At 38.5% G+C, this 24,134-nt stretch overlaps 1 protein-coding gene across 10 annotated transcripts in view; it reads left to right on the forward strand.

Moving 5' to 3' along the window:
• The window catches only part of NRG3 (neuregulin 3), a 1,109,100-nt gene that overhangs the window by 946,929 nt on the left and 138,037 nt on the right, over positions 1–24,134 (forward strand). The gene's annotated exons all lie outside the window — the stretch shown is intronic.

Genomic DNA, 24,134 nt, shown 5'->3' on the forward strand with positions numbered 1-24,134 from the left:
GTAGGTATTTTGTAGCAATTGTTATCATGTAACATATAATTAAATGTTATAAAGATGGGCCTATTACATGTGAAATAAATACAATCATATTTGATCCAGGCTGTAAAAAAGCTTACTTCCTATGTATTATATGTTAATGTGCAATATGGAGTGGATTTCTGCTTACTTATTTAAAAAGGAAATCCAATTAGTAATTTTAGCATATATTATGTGGTCTAGATGTTTGCTGCTTGATTGCCACTTTGGAGATATTTTAGCTTATTGTACTGAATCATAGAATAAGCTTTCTGCTCAGAAAATCTAAAGGGAAAAGGATAAGAGAGGGCAGGATTTGTTCAGCAGTTTATTGGAATTGAATATTTTTGCATTTATATATTCAAATTTAATTTTTAAATACTAAGTTCTGCCAAGTCTTAGGAACTCATAATCAAAGACAGTTTGATATGAAGGATACTACCATCAGCTAGTCTCTGCTCTCACTTAACATAAAAGGAAACTGAGTCTCAAAGTTGGAGTGATTGGCCCTAGGTTATGGAGGAATTAGCAACAAGACTTCACTTAAGATCTGACCCTGACCACTCCCAGTTCTTGCAACAAGCTGCTTGAGTATTTTTCAATGTAGCTTCATGGTGTTGATTTAAAATGTGTGTAAGTTTCTGTTATGACAATTGTGAATGGGGACAGGCATGATAAAGGGCATGCAGGCCTTTCCACCAAGTTGTGTCAACATCTAGGCATTAGAAAGCACCACAAAGATGAGTATGACTCTCCTTTCACTCAGTTGCAGACAGTAAAGCCTTGGGGGTCAGAGGCAAGGTCGTCTCATACTAAGTGAGGACCTGGCCCAGAGCAACTCCTGGGAAGACAGAGTATCCCAGGAGTAATTGGGCAGCATGGGCCAAGCTCATCCTTCAGCTCCATTTGGAGGAATACCCCAAGGGTAAAACTGGTAAGGTATTTCAGTGATTGCAGAAATGAAAGGAAACCCTTGTTTTGAAGCAGAGTGTCGATTTTATTTTATTTTCAACGTACTTCTCCAAAATATTTTTTAATTTTGACATAGGAAGGGCATAAAGAACATCCATATTCCCACTGTTAAAATGCACATCCATATACCCACTGCCCAACTTAAGAGAAACAAAATGTGGATTTAAATTTTTATTAGTAACTAATTTTCTATAACTGTGATAATTCTGCTATTTTTAATGCTCTGAGAGATTTAAAAGCAAAATTTCAAAATAGCTTTCATAAATCAATTTGACCTTGCCCTGAAACCAAAACAATAGTTAATTCACTTGAAGCCAAGATATAATAAGTTCAAATAGCGAACTATTTCCCAGAGTCAATTTTAACAAGATAAATCAAAAATAAAGTAGTTCATATTTTCATATTAAAAGTCATTTTATGGGAGCCCCTTTGTTTCATTGAATTTAAATATGTCATTATAAGCTCAATATATTCCCAGTAGTGTCACCATGCAGTGACAACCACTATTAATATTTTCACGTGTTTTCTTTGAGCTTTTTGAAATTCTTTGCATGAGTTTTTTAAAGGGTGTTTTAGATTCTCTTGCACAAATGAAGAGCACCTCCTTGCCATTCCCCCCTTAAAGGAGTGTTCCCTGGGATTCTGTATTCCCTTGATAAAGAGAAGGCTGGCTATCTCCTACATAAGCTGTTCTTAAGCCAACTACAGTTGGCCAGGATGACTGGTTTGGCCATGAGAGGGATCAGTCTAGCCAGAACCTTGGCCAGTGCAGATATGAAATTTAAGAAGGGAGTTTTTATGAAATGTATCTGATTATGAAAAAAAATCCTACCGGGAATGTACAAAGTTCATCACCTGTCCAGAAATCCCGAAAGATGTGAGAGATACATACTCATTGGTGTTTTCTGACATAGTTTACTCCTCCTCTTGCCTAATCACAGATGAGAAGCGAATGCAACAGGAAGCTTCTTAGATGTCAGATCCAAATTAAATCCATTTTAAGGATGGGATAACAAGCCACAGATTATCTCACATGTCCTAGATCCCACAGCAGATAGAGGAGCTGTAGTTCAGCTGCCTTCCTAGGGATTCTCTTTTCCTGTCTATAGAGCAACTACATGGATTTTTCTCACCTAGCTTTCAGGACCTCATTAGAACGCATGCAGTTATACCAATGTGAATATTCTAATATGGGTCACAGACATTTGTTTGAATTTTGCCAACACTCCATTTTTTTAAATCACAGGGAAGATTTTTCACTTGACTGAAACGTGAATTTAACAAATCATGAAAACTTGTAGGAGGCTGCAAAATAAGATTGTGAGCAGTTATCTAAGGGAAAATCAGATGCAAAATTTAACTGGCAAAGGAATAAAATTAAATCAGATGCCAGGATAACTCAGGTCCTTCTCTGTCTCTTCAGATTATAGTTTTGCAGCTGCTGTGCTGAGAATTTGATGGGAAATGAAAGGCATTAACACTTTGCAAAACATGACAAGGAATACATTTGATAAACAGTTCCCCCTGTAGATGAAAATTTGCCCTCAGGTATAGTTCTACAGAGAAAATGAGATTTTTAAAGTAAATTTTATAAGGCTTTTTTTTTTTTTTTTTTTTTTTTAAGTTTGAGGATGTGTGCTGCGCAGTTTGGGGTTTTAAGCCTGTGTTCCTGGTTTCCTTGATAATAGGATTTCAGACTCCCATTCTTTTCCTTGCCTTTGATATCCAGTTCTTTGATGGCCTGTGTGGCAATAGTCTTATATAGTTTTCACTCACTACAACTCTAGTGACTTTTTAAAAGGTGGACCTAATAGAAGCTCAGTCCAGAGGGATAGAGCAGGATTTTGGAACTCTGCACCCTTCCTTCACCATATGTCAGGTCTCTGACCTTGAACAAATCGTTGAACTTACTTAAATCACCATTTTCTTATCTGCCAAACTAGTTGTGAATTTGTCAGAGATGGTGTTCTCTAAGAAATGAGTTTCTTTTGGCATATGTATGATCGGAGAGAGGAAAACACTGGATCCCAGTTTGGGGAAGAATATAATCAAAACCTTAAAGATACCTAACAATGAGATCAGTCTGACTGATGAGATATTTTGAGACATCATAGATGTTAAAGCTGAGGAGCTAAAGTGGAGTCAAATTAAGGTGAGCTTTAAAGCCAAGTGAAAGGGCTCAGTGTCGATGTGGTAAGGACTAGGGAACCATTAGGTATTTGAGTCATGGTCTGAAAAGTAGAGAAACAGATGCTGGAAGACAGGCATGGTAAATGGACAAGAGGAATTGGTTTGGATAATATTTTGCAGTCTAGGGAATAACCTAGAGATTAATATATTTAGATTCCTTAGGATGTGTGTGTGTATGTGTGTGGGTGTGTGTGTGTATTAATAACTTTGGAAGACTAGATGTCTTACAAGTTAATAAATTATCCCAGTTTCAAAGCTAGTCAAAAGTTGCTTTTTGGTTGCTTTGTCTAAAAGGTTGTGCCTAAGTTACTAGTAATGGGTTATCACTATGCCCAACCAATGAGAGATTCACCTGTGGGTGCACAAGTGAAGGTAGTTCATAAAAGGTACATAAAGGTACATAAAACCAAGCCTCTCATCTAGAAACCCACAAATGTGCTTACATTTCATATCAGAGAGCCAAGTTCCATATTACCTCATGGTGAGCTTTGATCGAAGTAAAGGCAGCACTAATGTTAACATGGTATTGTCCCAATTTTATTACTTGTTTTTGAGTGGTAGATGAGTCAGAAACTAGAACCTCCATTCTTTGGAGAGTCATAAATCACATTAAAATATTAGAAACTCAGATTAATCCTATAGTAAGAAACTGCTTAACTTTTTATCAACACTCAGATTTCTTAAACTTCTCCGTCTACAGACCCATTTCTCTTGTAATTTCCACTAACATCTAATGGTACTAGAGCTGTCCAAAACAATGTAGAAAACCACTAGGTCTAGGATATTAAGCTTTAACCAAAATAATTAACAAAGTATTTTTCCCCTTCAGACAGTAGCTGAATATTTAGTTTCAGTGGCAATCACGGAATAAATCTAAACATATTTGTGACCTAGACTTCAAGATGCCTAGATCACTGACAACATGACAGTTTAGAAAGAGTACAAAATTTGGAGCTAGATGTTTTGAGTTAAAATCCTTGCTTGGGTCCATGTTAGATATTTAGGCTTTTTACTTATGTAGTTTTGTCTCCTACCAACATAATATTATCCATCTATAGGTGGTTATGAGTCTTAAAAAAGGTAATGTGTATAATGTATATGAGAATCTGTTCTAATTGCATGACCTCATTTGAAGATACATTCTGGTTCAAAATGTGTTTGTGCCTACTTGTTCGGGTTGTTGTAGAAATTAAATCAATTCCTACCATGTAAACAGAGTTGAAGGGACCTATTTGGGCAAACTGTCATGGGAGGGCTGGGTCCCTAAAGCTATGATATAGTTCAAATTAGAGGACAGGAAAAGTACAAGACTGTAAAGGAAGAAACCCACATTTGTATTCAGATCTCAGTCAGGAATTGCAAATGCTGACATACTCTGACTGGAAGAGTTTTGTAAATAAATAGAATTTGAATGCCTTTAGGTTAGCCAGAGGACCTACTGCTTTCTTTATTCTTATGTCTAGCCTGAGACTTACATTTACATCGCTACCTCTTGCCTGGGAGATTTGGAGGTTGCTAACCTTGCTCTAAGCTGTGTGCTTAGTTAACCTTGTTACTGAGATAAATGACCCTTACCAAGATCACGAGGCCGTGAAGACACTAGATCCAAGGATTATGTCTTAACTGACATTTCCAGGTCCTCCCAAGTGGCTCTGAGCCAGGGGATTCAACAACATTTTAGGTGAGCAAGAAGGTTGTTTAACTGATAGAAGGCAGATCTGAACTCAAGCTTGCTGACCCATAGACTATAAGAAAAAACATAACCAAAAAGAATCCACCCCCATTTGAAGTGAACTGACTCAACAGATTACTGTTCAGATAATGATTTAATTAGAAGTAATAATGGAAACCATCTTTATGTATATAGGATCTTAAAGAATGCAGGGTTCTTTTTGTCGCGTATCTTACATTCTGTTAAGAAATTGTCACTATTATGTTACAGTGGAGGGGCATGGGGGATGGGGTTGCTGAGTGATGGACATTGGGGAGGGTATGTGCTATGGTGAGTGCTGTGAGTTGTGTAAGACTGATGATTGACAGACCTGCACCCCTGGGGCAAATACTATATTATATGTTATTAAAATTTTTTAAAAATTAAAAAAAGAAATTATCACTATTAGGAGCACCTGGGTGACTCAGTCACTTAAGCATCTGGCTTTTGATTTCAGCTTGGGTCATGACTTTAGGGTTATGAGATCCAGCCCCATGTCTGGCTCCATGCTGAGCACCGAACCTGCTTAAGACTCTCTCTCCCTTTTCCTCTGCCACTCCCTGCCTCTAAAAAACAGAAAGAAAGAAATTGTCACTATTAGAATGAGAGAAGTCTGTGTGTCTGAGAGAAGTGATTTGATCAAGGTTATACAGATGGGCATGTGTGTACCAGGACTGGAGCCAGCATTGTTGCTCAAAAACCTCATGGGCCGTGTGCACCCCATACCCCTCAGCATGAGATTACTAGTGCCATGATCTTCTTTAATAGGGGAACTATACAAACATGTATGTATCCAATTTGTTTTATTTCCCATCTGATGTCTGGAAAGGCTTGCCTCCTGGATGTTGTCTGGTAGTCCCTATTTTCTCCATTTGCAGTGTGTTAATAGGAACAGGTGCTGGAGAGATCCATGAGGAACATTCCGTTACCAATATATAAATTTGGATTACTACCATTGGGGATGGAAACAAAACAAGACAAAACAAAACAAAAAAACCCTAAAGTAAATTCTTTTAAAAATTGCCCCTGCTCAAGATACAGATGCTCTGACCCTCTTTTGGCCTAATCTAGGGAAAGCTAGTCAGGCTTCGGCTAAGGAGACTTCCTTAGCAATGCCTCAGCTGAAATCTGGAGCCAAGGTCTCAAACTCATAACTGAAATTATTTCAGCCTAAATATGCTTCCACCTCACTGCTGAGCAGCCCAAGGACCCTGTGTCCCTTAAACCCTATTGAAAATTTATTTTCCTCTAGGTCAGTGCTAGGAATACCAACTGGCATAAGCTATTTGAAAAGCAAATGGGCAGTATATAACAATATTCATGTATATAACAATATTAAAGGAATTTATATCCATGCTGGGAAATGGAAAGTAACCCCCATGCTGGGAAATGGAAATGTAGTCATTGATTTATATGCAAGGGGTAATAGCATCACATACTTACTTATATCAACTCTTGCGAAAAATGTGCCATGAGAGGTTTTTTTGTAATATAAATAACTGTGCGGCCATATGATGAACTATTCTACCATGATAAAATTATGCATTTGAAAAGTATATTTAATGATGTGAGAAAGTGCTAAAAACATACTGTTAAGACAAGACAGAAATTAAAATGTATGTGAGTAATTTGTGTGTGTGCGTGTGTGTGTGTGTGTGTGTGTGTGTGGTGGGAGGCAGGGTTGAACATCACAGGTCTCATTTGCCTGTAGGTACAAAGAGATCACATCAAAGTCCACATTACAAAGGGCTTAGAACCTTATAACCTTCTCATAAATTCAGTACTAGGCCATGCTCAGCCCCAAATCCAGACAGACATTTTTCCCTCTTTCCCTAGCTTCTTTATCAAGGCTCTCTCCACGGGCTATGAACGTGTTTCATTATAACTCTGGTAGCCGGACTGTTTGGACCTCAGGGATTCCATTTTATATGAAAGGAGGTGCTTTTCTTTTCTAAAATTGTGCTTGGCCTTTAACCTTGTATGATAACATCGAGGTACAAGAAAGTCAGGAAACAAAGCAGAATAAAGAAAATGAAAATGTATCTAGCACCTAATAATTTATAGATTTACTGCAGTCTTCATTCAAATTATTTATTAATTCTCAGCTATTCTCACTCTCTCTTTTTTTTTTTAAGATTTTATTTATTTATTTGACAGAGAGAGATCACAAGTAGACAGAGAGGCAGGCAGAGAGAGAGAGAGAGGGAAACAGGCTCGCTGCTGAGCAGAGAGCCCGATGTGGGACTCGATCCCAGGACCCTGAGATCATGACCTGAGCTGAAGGCAGCAGCTTAACCCACTGAGCCACCCAGGCGCCCCTCTCACTCTCTCTTTTTAATGTGGAACTTGAACAGGTCTAGATAGCATTCTGCACAGTCAGTTTATACCAAAGGTGCTATTTTGCTCCCATCAACCCTAGAAAGTTAAGGAGTCTTAATGCTGATTAAGCAAGGTACTGCTGTCCACTGATGGATGCTACTAACATTGCCTCCCTGCCCGGATCTCTACTCCTGGTGCTAGCTGTATCCCATCTTCCCACCTGTTTGGACTTCTCTGAGGCCAACTGCTTGCCTGGCCTCCCACCAACTTCCTAATCAGACTCCACTTGCTGGAACCCATGTTCTGCTTATCCATCTGGACAGCTTCCCATCAAGAGCAGCTGCAGATGATCCTCCCACACCAAGACCACCATAGCAGGCAAGTCTAGTTCCAAGTCAGAGGCCTTCCAGCCTACTAGTACACCACTGCAGTTAACCTTGCCAAACCCATCCATGACGCCTTGATGGTTCTTACAACATTATGGGCCCTGGCACACCCATTTTAAGATTTTTCAGGATATCCCATTTTTTTTTTAAATCTCTTAGCTGTTCCCTGTTTCTTCAAATTAAGTTATTTGAAAGGCATAAATAGCTGAAATTTGAGTGTATTTTTTGGAAGATTGAGGACTGACAAGAGAAAAAATTATAGCTGATTTAATATTCCTGTCTTTCAATATGCTTCACACTGGAGAATGGAGGGGAAGCCAGGTTGTGAAAAATAATAAGGCCAATTACTTTGTCTGTCCCTTTGTGTGATATACTGCACCTTTTCTTAAAGAAAACATAGATCAGCAAGTACAAATTGGTTCTGTCGCCCTGGGTATCCCATGCCCATATCATCAATTATTATTACAGTGTTGTATATTTGCTCTTACAGAGAGTGAAAGCTATACTGTCCTGAAGGAGGGTCCTTGACTCTCAGACTGTGCTTCCTTTGCTGGTCTCAGCTCTGCCCATTTCTGAAAACTGAGCCCAGTGATGTCTTCATCTATCCTTACTCCTGGAACACTTTAGGCTTGCAACAGAAAGAACTTTAAATTACTAAGCTGCTTACTGGTGAAACTTATATTGAGTCTCTTCTCACCTTTGGCCTTTTTCTTTTTCCCACTTGAGTCCCAAGGGGTACTCCCAGCAAAATAATTGCTGCTCCCCCAGGTCACCACTCTCTGTGAGTGTCACAGGAAGACTAACAGTGAATTGCAAATAAAGACAGCTAAAAATCTTTTGGCATTTGAGGAAAACCACAAGCATAAAACAGGGCGCTGAACTTAATAAAAAAGTAAAAGTTAAGAGAGCAAAAGAAACATCATGAGTAGCCTAGCCTTCTAGGTATTCTCCTGAATGTCATCAACTGCCCAAGACGACACCACCCTCCTCTGATCAGGTGCCCATGCTCATTCTACCTGAAAAGAAACTCACTTGTTGCTTAATACCAGTCCCAGCAGGGGGGTTAGGAGATGCTGAGCACAATTCCTTGTAGCTGCCCCTACTTAGTATCCTTGATATTGACTTGGTTTTTTTTGGGGGGGGAGGGTGCCCACCTTTGTCAGGCTGTTTACCTTGAAAACACACTTGGAGCCACGGCCATGCTTTGAAGTTCTCCTCTGGTAGTTTGGAATTATGACTTGAATCTTCTGTGTCATCCTCCTTTGTTTCAAGGTGTTAATTATTTTTTAAAAGATATATATGTCTTATGTTCTTAAGGAAGATGTGCAGGGGTGCCTAGGTGGCTCAGCTGGCTGAGCGTCCAGCTCCTGATTTCAGCTCAGGTCATGATTCTGGGGTCGTGAGATGGAGCCCCGAGTTGGGCTCCGTGCTCGGCGGGGCATCTGCTTGAGAGTCTCTCCCTCTCCTTCTGCCCCTCCCCCTGCTTGTGCTCTATCTCTTTCTCAAATTAAAAAAATAAACCTTAAAAAAAAAAAAAAAGAAGGATTGGGGTGCCTGGGTGGCTCAGTAGGTTGGGTGACTGCCTTCAGCTCAGGTCATGATCTCAGGGTCCTGGGATCGAGTCCGGCATTGGGCTCTCTGCTCAGTGAGGAGCCTACTTCCCTCTCACTCTCTCTCTCTCTCTCTCTCTCTCTGCCTCCTACTCTGCCTGCTTGTGCTCTCTCTGTCAAATAAATAAATAAATAAATCTTTAAAAAAAAAGAATTTTCAGCAGGAGAAAGAAACTGTCACCTTTTCTTAGGAAGCCATTTTGTTATGAAACTTGGATTTGTTCACCATTGGTGTTGTTTTCATCTGGTTTCCTGGGCATCACATTTAGAAATAATATTTCACACACTCATATCAGAGTAAAATATGGTCTTCATGTACAATTGTACAAAGATGTTCAGAAGACACTTTCCAGTCCTCTCTGTTTTTGTTTCTTTTTTAAAGATTTTATTTATTTATTTATTTGTCAGAGAGAGAGAAAGTGCACCCAAGCAGGCAGAGTGGCAGGCAGAGGCGGAGAGAGAAGCAGGCTCCCTGCCGGACAAGAAGCCCAGTGTGGGACTCGATCCCAGGACCCTGCGATCATTACCTGAGCTAAAGGCAGTGGCTTAACCGACTGAGCCACCCAGGTGTCCCCCTAGTCTTCTGTGTTTGATGTGCCCCCTGCTTATATAATGGTTGCACTCCCAGGCAGCTGGACACAGGAAATTTTATAGACCTGGATTATCTCTGAACAGAACCAGCAGATTCCAAGTTGACATGCTCCATATTCGTCTTCGGTGTGTTCCAGTTCATTTTTTTAAACTTCCAGATTAAACATGTAGGCTTTGAATTGAGCACAGAGGAATATTAAGCATTTGGATATTATCAAAAGAAACAGAATGAGGAGATTAAAAGAAGAAGAAGAAGAGTGCTGACCCGGAATCAGAACACTGGGGTTAATGGCTTGGCTCTGAATGATGAAATATTTCACCCAGCACTGCAGAGCCATGGAGATCTGGGAGTTTCCCTCCTTCATTTTACTCTTCACAAAACCAGAGGATGACAGAGCCTGGCTAGATTTCATATATATAGGAATGTCTAAATATATTACGTTATATACTTGGTAACTGTGTGTTTCCTCAGGGAAGTTCTGCAAAGACAAAAAGAAGAGATTTTGCAGCATTCATGATGAAATTCAAAGAAAGCATTTTTTTAAAATTTTTTAAAGATTTTATGTATTTATTTGATAGAGGTATGGAGAGCACAAGAAGGCAGAGCAGCAGGCAGAGGGAGAGAGAGAAGCAGGCTCCCCGCCGAGCAGGGACCCCAAGGCAGAGCATGATCCCAGGACTCTGGGATCATGATCTGAGCCAAAGGCAGCCGCTTGACTGACTGAGCCACCCAGGTGCCCTCAAAGAAAGCATTTTAAAACATCTAGTGTGAGACAAGGGATGCCCATCTCTTTATATTGAAATGAGAGTAAAGGAGCTTTGGCTTATTTCATAGTGACAGATTCTTGCTCAATGCAAACTCAAAAAATTGATGCCAAGTGGGAAACTGTGTTGAGATGTAAACTATATCACATCTTATTACATACATGATCATTGCTTTGCTTTCTGTACAAAACCTTAAAAAAGAAAAAGTACTAAAGTGATTAAACTACTAAAATACTTTTTTTAAAAAAAGATTTAATTTATTTATTTGACAGAGAGAGATCACAAGTTGGCAGAGAGGCAAGCAGAGAGAGAGAAGGAAGCAGGCTCCCTGCCAAGCAGAGAGCCCGATGCAGGACTCGATCCCAGAACCCTGAGATCATGATCTGAGCTGAAGGCAGAGGCTTTAACCCACTGAGCCACCCAGGTGCCCTAAACTACTAAAGTACTTTAAAAAAAAAAAAAAAAGAAAAAGTACTTAAGTGATTAAAGCATGTATATTTATTTCATTTATTATTTCATTATGTATATTTATTTCATTAACATTTTAACACCAGATGCATTTCATCTCTGTTTTAACAAAAATAATAGCATTCCCTTTTATATTCTTAATGTTCTCATAACTGAGCTTATCCAAAGGAAAAGTTACATTAGGATTTCTATTAACAAATACTGTCTTTGAGATTTGAGTTGTACTTAAATCTATAATATGATCTCTGAGATTACCTTTTGTCATAGAACAGGAATACGTAAATGTTTTAATATTCAGCTAGTAACAAATACTTACAGGGTCAGGAAAATAAACTTTTTAATAAACTGGTATCTTATTATAGCTTAGAAGCCTGATGTCACATGTCTAACTTCTACTGCAATTAGATCACAATGTAAAAGCAGATTGAAGATTTTTTTAAAAGCATTTTCTGCTTGTAATCGCAATATGTATTCATTGTATAAAATTTGGAAAATAAAGAGAAATGTAAGAAGATTATCTGTGATTCCACCACCAAGAGATAAGTCATAAATAAGCATTTCTCCTTTCAGTCTTTTTTTCCTAATGTGTTTATAAAAATATAGATATTATTGAATACTATGATTTCTTGCTTTTCTTTTTCAAAAGTATCTTATAAGTCATCTTCCTATTTTAAATCACAGTTGTAAAATTTTAACTGCCCTTATTGTTTTTATAAAATGAAACTTAATCATATATATGTAAAAAGCCATGTATATGTATGTGGAAATGCATACATGTATATGTAAAAAGACAAAAGTATTAATATCCCCAATCCTGCAACCCAGTAATAAATATTTTTAATGTAGTGAGCACCCTTAAACACGACTCTATGCTTATTTATACCTACCTATATTCATATATTAAAAATGCTGAGTTCCTGCTGATTTCTCAGGATAGGATAATTCCTATCCTAGGTCACAGGATTTATTCTAGCCTTCCCCATTTCCTTATTCGTAACTTCTTTCTCCATTGATGAAAAGCTTAGCTTTTGTTATCCACAATATATTGTTTGTTTGATTCGAATATACACATAATCTCACAATAATTAACTCATACTCATTTGAAACAAGTTTACTAACTAGAGTGTACAGGACTTGTACACAATGGGGTTAGCAAATCTTTCTACAAAGAGTCAGAAAGTAACTACAGGAAACTGGTCAACACACTACAGGGACAGTTTTCCCTCAGATGCCCATGGAGCTATATCCCAGGCTTCCCTAGGTTGTCCCCATGATGTCCCCATGATACTGAGCAACCTTGATGGGCTGTTAAGATTAGAACCCCCTCCCCACCGTACCTCGACCATCCTGCTCCCTCTTTCCCTACTTCTTTCTTGGAGCACTTACCACACTGCAACACACGCTCAGTTCATCTGCTCTAATACATTTACACATACACATATTTTTAAATAGAGATTTGAACATCTCTAAAATGTGAATATTGCTGGGGCACCTGGGTGGCTCAGTCAGTTAAGCATCTGCCTTTGGCTCAGGTTATGATTTCAGGGTCCTGCAATGAGCTCAGGTCATGATCCTGGGGTCCTGGGATTGAGCACCATGTCGGGCTCCCTGCTCAGCAGGGAGTCTGCTTGTCCCTCTGCCTCTGCGGTTCCCCCTACTTGTGCTCTGTTTCTCTCTCAAATAAATAAATAAGATCTTTAAAAAATAAACAAAATTTAAATATTGCTTAATCAGTAACAGATCATTTAATTGGGAGCTTCAGTTCTGTCAGCATTTGTAACCAATAGTGTTTTAGGTTTCATAAAGCATGGAATATAATTTACTTATTTCTTTTGTTCACCTTAATCTTGCCCTTTCCAAATGTGAAAGGCATAAAGCCAGAGTTACTAGAGAGGATATTCTAACTGCTGTAAATCTCACTGGATTAACAGAATAAGAATTCATTTTTCTCTGTGTCACTAAGGCTTCTCTGTCCCGCACAAGGCACAAGTGTCCTCTGCTGGGTCCTTTACCTCCAGCGAGCTTAAAATAGTGAGGTTTTAAGATCACGCAAGTATTACAGGAACAAGCCTGACTGGAGTGTTTATCACTTCTGCGGGGTAGCTATTTCTGTATTAATCAGGGTATGCTAATGGTTACATTACTCTGGGCTGAATTGTCTTTCCCAAAAAGACTTGTGGAAGCCCTGGTATCTGTAAATGTAACCTGATTTAAAGATAGGATCTTTTCAGATGCAATCAAGGTAAGATAAAGTCACTCAGAATTAGGGTGGACCCTAGATCCATGTTCTTCTAAGAAAAAAGAGATTTGAAGACACAAAGGAGACACAGGAAAAAAGTCCATAGGATAATACAGAGAAAGGTTGGAGTTATGCAGCCACTAGCCAAGGAACACCAAGGATTCATAGCAACAACCAGAAACTGGAAGAGGCAAGGGAGGATGCTTTCCCAGAAACTTTGTAGGGACCAAGGCCCTGTTGACACCTAGATTTTGGACTTCTAGCCTCTAGAAGTCCAAACTCATTCTTACAACCCATTCCTGTACCCAAATCTCTAATAGTCAGGGTTCTATAGAAGAAGCAGAACCAATTGTGTGTGTGTGTGTGTGTGTGTGTGTCTGTGTGTGTTCCACACAAGGCCTGAGCCTCCTCTGTTAGATGCTTATCTCTAGTCAACTTAAAAAGTGAGGGTTGAGGGGTGCCTGGGTGGCTCAGCCCATTAAATGCATCTGACTCTTGATTTCAGCTCAGGTCATGATCTCAGGGTCATGAGATCGAGCCCTGCTTGGGCTCCACACTGGGCATGGAGCCTGCTTAAGATTCTTCATCTCCATCTCCCTTGGCCCCTCCCATCCTTCTCATCTGAGGGCCGAAAGGGCACCTGGTGGGCTCAGTCTATAAAACATGCAACTTTTGATCTCAGGGTTATAGTTTTGACCCCCAGGTTGGGTGTAGAGACTACTTAAACATTAAAAGCTTTAAAAAGTGAGGGTTGAAGATCACTTAAGTATTTTGACATAATAAGAGATTCTATGTATTCTATATTACTATATAAAATAATATGATAATTCTCTAATATGTGTAATCTTCTGTGGGTTCTGTTTGTCTATTTCTTCTGTTTCTATATAATTAATATAATTACAAGCATACATAAACTTTATTTATGTATTTATTTATTTATTTTAGGGAACTGGTTCCCATGACAGTTGGAGCTGGTAGGTCTGAAATCTGTAGGGCAGGTAGCAAATTGCAAATTCCTACAGGAGTTCTTCAAGCTGTCATATTGAAGAAGAATTTTTTCTTCTCTGGGAAATCTTGGTTTTTGGTCTTAAGGCCTTTAAATAATTATAAGATAAAACTCATCTGTTTATTGAGTATAATCTCCTCTAATTAAAGTCATCGGAGAATAGATATTTACCTCATCTATAGCACACCTTCACAGCAACACCTAGAGTAGTGTTTAATTAAATAACTGGGTACTATATAGCCTAGCTACACTGACACATAAAACTATCACTTAGGACAAAGTAAATCAAAATTTCTGCTGCTTGACACAGAAAATGGTTTATTTCTCTCAATATGGCCAAATATTGAGTTTTTAGCAGAGGTGGGGAAGAGTGCTGGCCTCAACACCATCACAGAGGAGATGAGGAACCCATTTAGGAACTCAGAACTCATCTAGTGCTGCCAGAGAATTGTTTAAAATAGAGGAGGAAGTAGAATATATCCCTTCTTTTTATATTGGCCATAAATAAGCAGCATGGCTCTGCTTAGCTAGCTGCAAGGGTGGCTGGGAAATGTAGTCTTCCTATATGAGCAAGAGAAAAATGAGATGATTTTGAGGAACACAAAGCCCTGTCTTTGCTTCATAGGGATTATTTTTCTGCTTTGTTCACTGCTATATCCCAAGAATCTAGAAAATTAGGCTCTGAAACATATTGTTGAAGTACTAATGAAAAATAAAATATTAATATAAAATAAATAATATAAGAAATTCCAAAAGGTTAAGCTTTAACATATTAGTTATTAAAATAGATACGAATGGGGCACTGGGTGGCTCAGTTGGTTAAGCATCTTCCTTGGGCTCAGGTCATGATCTCAGGGTCCTGGAATCGAGCCCTGCATTGGACTCTCCACTCAGCAGGGAGCCTGTTTCTCCCTCTCCCACTCCCCCTGCTTGTGCTCTCTCTTTGTCAAATAAATAGATAAAAGCATAAAAATGAATAAATAAAGAAATATAAGTAAATAAATAAATAAATAGCAATTGAATTATTCCATTGAAAGAGAGAGACTAGGAGAGAAAGCCAAGTGCAACTATATGCTGTTTCCACGAAACACACTTTAGTGATAATTGAAGGTTGAAAATAAAGGGTTAGGGAAGAGCTACTAGTCAAATACATTGTTTAGAAAAAAGAAAGCATAAAGCTAAGGAAGATTCATAGTACTAATGAGAGGCGAGTTGCTAAGTAAGGTTAATGGGATGAATCAGGATAAAGAGGGACATTAAGTAATGATAAAAGCACAATTTATCAAGATGATAACTAGTCATTAGCCAATACAAACTAATCTACATAGCAACAAAAGATGTAAAGTAAAATATATTAGATTAAAAATAGTTTGATACCAATATACCAATACAGTTATATGTTATAATGAAATCCTCCAATATATTTTTTGTCAGAGTTGAAGAGATCTGTAGATATATATATATATATATATATATATATATATATATATATATACACACACACACACACACACAAACCATCAATACCATAAATCACTAAGAGGTTAGGTGCATTTTTTGCATATTACTGAAGTAAAATAAATCACAGACCATGGCAGAAATTATAAAAGAAGCTAGCTGGCTAATATGTTCTGCTAAGTGACTCTTTTTATGTGCTTCATTTGTTTGCTTCAAAAACATTTCCTTAAGTGTCTCTTTCTAATTAAAGCCCATTATACACACTGATGGACTCTGTGTTTAGCCCCTATTGACACAGCACTGCTACACAGTGTATTCATCCAAATAAAGAGTTCCTTAGTGTTAGAGACCTGTGTTGGGAAAAGCGTTGTCTCTGGGGACCAAAGACTAGGTTTGAGTTCTGACCTTGCCATCATTAAGGTAATTTAATGCTTCTGATACATGTGTTATTTATGTCTGGAATGACAAACTTGAGTTTCAGTTCACACTATTACTTATCAGTGAATGATCTTAGGCAGTTATGCTCACTGAGATTCAAGGTTCTCATTTAGAAAATAGAGAAACAAATTCAAGATGTAATTCTGTCTATAAATACATTCAACAACCTCTAACATAATTATGCAAAGAGTTTTGTCTCCTGTGATCCAAAAGACCAGTTCAATCCCCATTTACAATAAGGAACTATATTTATGATACAATAACTAAAAAGCCAAGTGATATATATTTTGCAAAACAAAGCTATTGTTAATAAGGCAGTGTTAAATAACATTTATCAAGTTGGAAATTTTAAAAAAAATTGTAAATGTTACATGCTTGTTTTGAGTTTTCTACACACCAGTGGTAGTGCTTAATACAGAACCTGGCTTCATGGATGATCTATACTTATTAACTATCTTCTTCTTTGATATCTGAAAATAAAATTAAGATGTTGGAGCTGCATCATTGCTCTTGCTGCCACAAATAGACAGTAGTCCACTGGGATTTTCCTACTCAATAAATGTCTTCCAGATGAAGCCAAAGATTTCCCTTTTCACAGATACAGTTTGATTGAAAATGGGGAGTTCCTGATTTACAAAATAAGTTGTGGTGCTGGAATAAAATGTCAATATGTGCTTACACATGTAAGGCACACAGGAGAATTAAAACCTTCCTGAGCAGGCAAAAAATAATAATAATAATAATAATAAAGAGCATCGACGTTAAAAATTTTAACAAATATGTGATAAAAGAGAGAAAATGGGGAAAATGGATCAACCGGGAAAAGATCAAAGCAATGAAAGAATAAGGAAATGTATCATTGGCCTCAGGTCTTTGCAATATGCAAGATAGAAAAACTGATGTGGAAGAGTGTAAATATTTTAGCAAATGGAGAAAAGAAGTGCTTGAAATGAGAAAGACAGCACAGTAGATGTCCTAGTCATCTTCAATGTTTCTATGAAAGCCAACCACAAAAAGTCCTGAGAAGGAATATTAATGCACCCAAACTTTGAAGCTACCATGAACACATGCACACATACGTATACACACTGAGACTTTAGTAAACTTGAAGCAGGAGTTTGTTAAAAATACAGCTCATAGAATTTGCATTTTAGCATGTACTTTGGCTGATGCTAGAAGAGATGTTCAGTAGTTCACAATTGGGAAACACGCTAGTCGTTCTGTCCTTCATCATTACCCCCAGAGAAATGAATCTTCTCCTACCATTTTTATCTTGTTTCCTGGGTGGGATTATGGATTCAGAACAATTTAGAGAATTGAAAATCACCTTTTTAGTTATGTGGTGGAACTCACCGATGTCTGAACAAGCACCCTGGATTGAGCAGAATGTTAATGAGACTTAATCTAACCAATGGATTATGGTTACAACAGAAGAAAAAAACACACACACAGCAGATAAATTTGTCAGAAGATTCAGAAGGAAAGAGCCTTGGAGCATCCCTGAAAGAGAAGATAATACAGCCCTCAGTGCAACGAAGATATTTAATATCCACATTCTGAAATTTGGGGAATGACAGTAAGATGATGCTGTTGCCTTCCAAAGATCTATAAAAATGCATTTGTATGGAACAAATAAAGTTCATTTTGAAGGATTCCTAAACAGTGATTATTCTTCAATATCAAGTCAAATGAGAAGAGGAAGGCTGTTTAATGTTAATTCATAAAGAACTGCTAAAAATTCAAAGGTAGGGTGCCTCCTTGAAAAAAGTGAGACCAAGCAGCAGGAATTGTCAAGATGTCAAGATGATGATGATGATGAGTGTGTGTACGTATATTTGCACATACCATATTAAGATAAGACAATAAATAATTATAAAAATTGTATATATAGGGTTGCAGTTGGTTGAGTTGTGTCCCCAAGAGTCATACATTGAAGTCCCAACCCCAGTACCTCAAGATATGACCTTATTTGAAGTTTGTCTTTACAGAGGTAATGAAGTTAAAATAAGGTCCTTCAGGTGGGCACTAACCCAATATGACAAAAACGTCTTTATAAAAAAGGAGATTTGGACACAAACACGCACACAGAGAGAATACCATGTAAAGACAAAGGCAGCAATGAGGGTGACACATCAAGGAAGCCCAGAGATTGCCAGCCAGCCACAAGAAGTTAACAGGAAAGCATGGAACAGATTCTCCTTCATTCTCTCATTTCATAAAAACAGTGACTTCCTGTTGTTTAAGTCACCCGGTTTCTGATACTTTGTTATGGTAGCCCGAGAAAACTAACCTGCAGGGGAAGCCCCTCCTCATGGAACTTCACATTCTAGTCTGGAGCAGGGAGGGAAATAGAAAATTACCAAAGACATATGATAATACTTCCTATGTTAATAAATTCCAAGGAGTAAAGAAAAGTAAATGAGGGAGATAAGAAGTATATAATACGATGTCTGCTAAAATGCCATTAGAATTGAAAGGCAGTGAGAGATTGAATCGTGTTGATATCTGGAGGAAGAGTGTTAAGACAAAAGAAGCATGAATGCATGGCCCTAAGGAAGAAGAATGCTTCTGGGTTAGAAGAACTGCAAGGAGGTAAAGGAGAGGGAGAACGATAGTCAAAAAGGAACATGGGAGAAATCAGGGAGGAGGATCATCTATGCCCGTCTATGGAGGATGCTTCAAAAAGTCTCCACTGAAGGGGCGCCTGGGTGGCTCACTGGGTTAAGCCTCTGCCTTCGGCCCAGGTCATGATCTCAGGGTCCTGGGATGGAGCCCCACATCTGGCTCTCTGCTAAGCAGGGAGCCTGCTTCCTCCTCTCTCTCTGCCTGCCTCTCTGCCTATTTGTGATCTCTCTCTCTCTCTCTGTCCAATAAAAATAAATAATAAAAAAAAAATCTTAAAAAAAAAAGTGTCCACTGAAGAGTTTAAGAAGAAGGCCACTGAATGTTAGTGCTGGAAGGAAAAGATGAAGTTGGTGTAGTGGAGAATTTGGCTTGTTGTAGTTATGTAACCTTCCAGAGTGATGAGGTCAACAGCCATCACACAATTCATTCCTCTTACCCATGGATCTTTGAGTGACATTTGTGGACCCTAGTGAGCTGTTGTCACACTTTAGTCCCTGCAATGAGCAAATGAATTTCATTTCCTCTAGAGAGGGCTCAGTTTGAACAAGGGGGAAAATGTCATTATTTAAATCTCCTATGACTTTCAACCTTTTATCTAGGATTTACCCTCCATCTATTAACATAAAGAAAAGGAAAATTACTTAAAACAAAATTCAGGCTGATTTGACACTAAGTAAAATTGTTTGGTTTAATAATATCAAATGCTCATAGAAGAACATTTCAATAATAAGTGCCTAACAGCTGGAAATCCCACTACATTTGCTAAAAATTCCTTTGCACCTAGCTGCTTAAATATTTTGTTTAGTTACCATACAAATTGGTGTGTTTTATATTCCAATTTTTTTCCAGGGCAAGAAATGCCAATTTAAAAAAAGAAAATTTTTGGGGGCGCCTGGGTGGTTCAGTGGGTTGAGCCTCTGCCTTCGGCTCAGGTCATGATCCCAGAGTCCTGGGATCGAGCCCCGCATCGGGCTCTCTGCTCAGCAGGGAGCCTGTTTCCTCCTCTCTCTGCCTGCCTCTCTGCCTACTTGTGATCTCTGTCTGTGAAATAAACAAATAAAATCTAAAAAAAAAAAAAAAAAAAGAAAATTTTTTAAGTGGAATAAAATTTATGGACAACATGGTGATATTGAGTTCAGTGTAATTGCATCTAATTTTGTAATATAACAAGTTAATCAATCAGCTTCTTAAACTTATAACAGTAACAAATTTCTGTCTACAAAACATGGAGCCAGTGTATATAAAAGGCCATTTTTCTAGTGGGTTTGAATAGTGAATACTTGAAAACTGGGTTTGAATACCAGCATTGCTGGTCACCAGTTAAGGAATCTTATTAACGTCTACATGCCTCAGTTTCACCTCTGATGTGGGGATAAAACAGCTGTAGGTTTTCATAAAATTGCTGTAGGTTTTAAATGAATTAAGGCATGTTAAGTGTGCTAAAGAATCTCTGCTTAGATTAAGCCTTCACAAAATTTAAGCTATATTAATTTCGCTTTCCTCATTTTCTATTTTAAGCTCCATGGAATTAGAGAAAAGTAGACTCACAGTGACTGACTCCTATCCCTTGAGGTGGGTGTCAGAGCTCTGGAAAGAGGCGTGGCTTACACAGGGCCCAGGCATTGGTGTGGTTGGAGGAGGGCAGAGACTGTGACTTGGGAGAATCCTCTATGCCCTTGCCTGTCCATGTTGGCACCTGTTGAGTTGTCCTAATTACTGTCATGTTTTCAGTCTGGAGAGGTCATTGCTGCATCCTGTAGTCTTCCCAAACTTCATAGCTCATTGATGTTAAGCTTTCAGTGACTGTGCCCATCAGGGTGTAGGGAATAAATTGGTCTGCATAACTCTTCCTTCCTGGCATATCTAAGGCCATCTGTCCGGAACCTGTAGGCATTCCATCAGTCTGGAACCTGTAGGCATTCCATCCTTCAGTGTGAAGCTGACTTTGGGAGAGCAGTAGGCATGGGCTTCTCTTCGGTCTTGGTGCCTCTGGGGGCCTGTACTTAGGAAGCTCAAGGCAGTCCCGTTTGGGGAACCTGTTTCACTTCCTCTAAATGCAACAGTGGATATTAGAAGTGCATGGTTTGCTGAAGCAGTGTACGTGTTTCTTTCTGAAGGTCACCTCCCAGGCCTTTGGGCTTTCCTTCATCTCTCCCCTTCCTAGAAAATCTTTAACATACTAATCTGTGAGTGAAGTCTGACTCTGTCTGTACTATCAAATCTAACATTTTATATTTCAGTTCCTTCCAGACCCAAGAATTTGCAATGCAAAAACTTTCTTTTTTCTTTTTTATTGCCAAGACCTTTTCTCCCTAAAACGATACAGGATGGGGTACAGGATAGAAAGAACTACCAGGGGGCACCTGAGTGACTCAGTGCGTTAAGCCTCTGCCTTGGGCTCTGGCCCTGATCTCAGGGTCCTGGATGAAGCCCCGCATCAGGCTCTCTGCTCAGCAGGGAGTCTGCTTCCCCCCCCCCACCTCTCTCTGCCTGCCTCTCTGCCTACTTATGATCTCTTTCTCTTTCTGTCAAATAAATAAAAATAAATAAATAAAATCTTAAAAAACACAAATAAAAAAAAAGAACTACCAGTCACAGAGATCACACTGAGTAAAACTTCAAAAATCCATGCAGTTGTATAGTTTTTCTTTATTTAATCAAATGTTCTCTCTGTGCCAGGGAGATCCCAGAATCTATAATATAAAAAGAAATTAAGCATCATCTTTTTATTAAGTCATATACCATCATTTGGGGGAAGCTGGGCAAGTAAACAAAGAACTCCAATAATTAAAGTATGATGACACTTAAGAGCACATACATTTAAGAAATCTTGTGAAAGACTTTCTCTATTAGAGACATTATATGGGGAAAGACATGCTTTCCAGAATTCGCCAGAGGGCACATGCGAGGTGAGGCAGTGGAACTGGATAGAGAGTGTGAAGGTGGGCGGGGAGAAGCCGGCTGGGGTTGGATCACTGATGTTTGATGTACATGGCCTGCAAGGCAAGGTGGAAAGTTTTCTCTGGGTGACAGCAGCATGAGTTAATGAAATGAGATGCTTCCCATCTTGAGCGGATTCATCCACATCTCTAAATCTTAGTTTCCTCCACTCTAAAATACTATCTCTAGGAAGGATGTTATCAGGATGTGCCAGGAGGGTGTTATATAGACTCTCAAGTATGTCATTTGTAGATGGCCGTTTAAAGGAATGATGTTGTAGATTCTGTTCATTTGCCTTATTAATGTCTAAGTGATGTAAAATTAGAATTTTCTAGATTCATCCATACTCAGCTTCTGACATCCGCACACCATTTTGAGAAAGTAATCTCACTAATTACAGGACACCGAGCAGAATGATTATTTCTGTTAAATATCTAGGATATGTATATGGTTATCCAGTCTGGAAGAAGGGAGTGGGACGACAAGGGGGAGAACTTCAAAATATGTGGATTCGACTGAGGTCCCAGCTAATTATAGGCAAAATTAGATAATAGTTTCTTCCATTATTTTAATAAAGCCTCTTCCCTTGATTTTTCTACTCTACTAAGAATAATCCAGCTACTCTGGGGGAAGCCATTATTGCGAGAAGATTCTGCCAGTTTAATTTCTATTTCTTTATTTCTATTAAATAAAGGCAGCTTACATTAGTCCTCATGTTATTAACTACTTAATGGATTTGGGAAGCAGGTAGCAAAAGAAGAATTGTTCTTTGCATTTAAATGAGACAAATAACACTCTCAGCTGATTATGCATTTAGGGAAAAAAGTTTCATCCTATTGCTACATTTTAAGTCTGCAAAAGTAATAAATTAATCCATTAGTGAGCCCAAGTGTGTCATCTGTTGTGCTCATTATCAAGTATTCCCAGGTGTTCAGGGGTTTATAAGCATAAATTGATGTGGCTTTTAAATTTGGTAACAGAAATACCCAGCATAAGGATGGTAAGCTACAAAACTATTCCCACACCATTGCTTTTTATTAAAAAAAAAAAAAAACAAAACAACAACAACCAAAAACTTACAGAATTAAATATTAAATTAAGATGTTCCCCCAATATTGCAATGTGTTATTTTGTCAGAATGAAGCAATGACACATAATTAACAATAGAAAGCATAGGGTTGCCGCATTTTCTTCCCCGTTGCCTGATTTTATGTATCAATTTAGAAGCACAAAAGCAAACATTAGGCACCATGAATAAATGCATTTCAACAAACAAACAGATTGGTTTACTCAGATACTCATTATCCATTCATTTCTGGATTTAGTCAACAAAAGTGCTTTGAGCAGTTAGTACTTGCTAGAGAGGGAACAGGGTCCAGAAGGTGAGATTGCCGGACAAATGACCACAAAATGGGATTGAAAGAGCAAAGCGTTCCTGGAAAGGACACCACTAGAGATACTGTCTGAGCTGAGTCTAAAAAAAATGAGCAAGAGAAAGCAGCTCTTCCAAACATCTGCAGCATGTTGTGTTCAAATACTTTCATTCGTTCCCTAGGTGGAGCTCAGTTTGTGTATGGAAAAGAGGCAGGGGGTGAGCATAGGAGTGCAGAACACGATCGTCACGCGTGGCTATGGAGAAAAGCCTCCCCGTGGCTTTTCTTGCAAAGCCTCTCCTGGAGGCTTTTCTCTGTAAGTCTAGTGGCTATCAAATTGCTTCTTCTTTTTTTTTTAAGAGACAATAAAATAAGAACTTCTTAAATGAGTAGCCACCTGTGTGAAGACCTCCATCGACTGAGATGGTAAAATAGAGGGAAAAAACTTTACCTGTTTTTTTTTTTCCCTTCCCTGCAATTGAATCATGATTCACTGAGCTGTAACTCCAAATATAGAATGTGTGTGTGTGTGTGTGTGTGTGTGTGTGTGTGTGTCCGTGTCTGTGTGTGTTGGAAATGCCCAGAAAATCTGGAACACTCAGGAGGCAAATACAACCTGAGAGATACCATTATTGTTTTACTTTATAGTTCACTCCATTATAGAATAAGCTTCCAACATACGTGCTCTTTTTGGCCTTAGCCCGAAACATTTACCTCAGCTTGTTGTAAATTGCACTTTCTCAGCTACCACCCATTTTTCCTGGTAAATGATTCAAGTGAGTCCTAAGTTACATACAGAAATCGTGTGACAAAGATGCACGTGTGCTGGAGCTTTTCAGATAATGCCCTGCACATTTTTGGAGTTCAGCTCTATAGACCCATGCAAGCATTAACTAAATATCCTTTGATTTGGGAAAATTTTCTAGAAACATTTGTAGGTATTGTTTTTTCGGTATTGAAAAAATTGCCACCAGAGATGCCATGTTCCTTGGAATCCTCAAAAACCAAAGTGACAGAAAACAGGCTGG

Source organism: Meles meles, chromosome 13, assembly GCF_922984935.1.
Source record: "Meles meles chromosome 13, mMelMel3.1 paternal haplotype, whole genome shotgun sequence".
NCBI lineage: Eukaryota > Metazoa > Chordata > Mammalia > Carnivora > Mustelidae > Meles > Meles meles.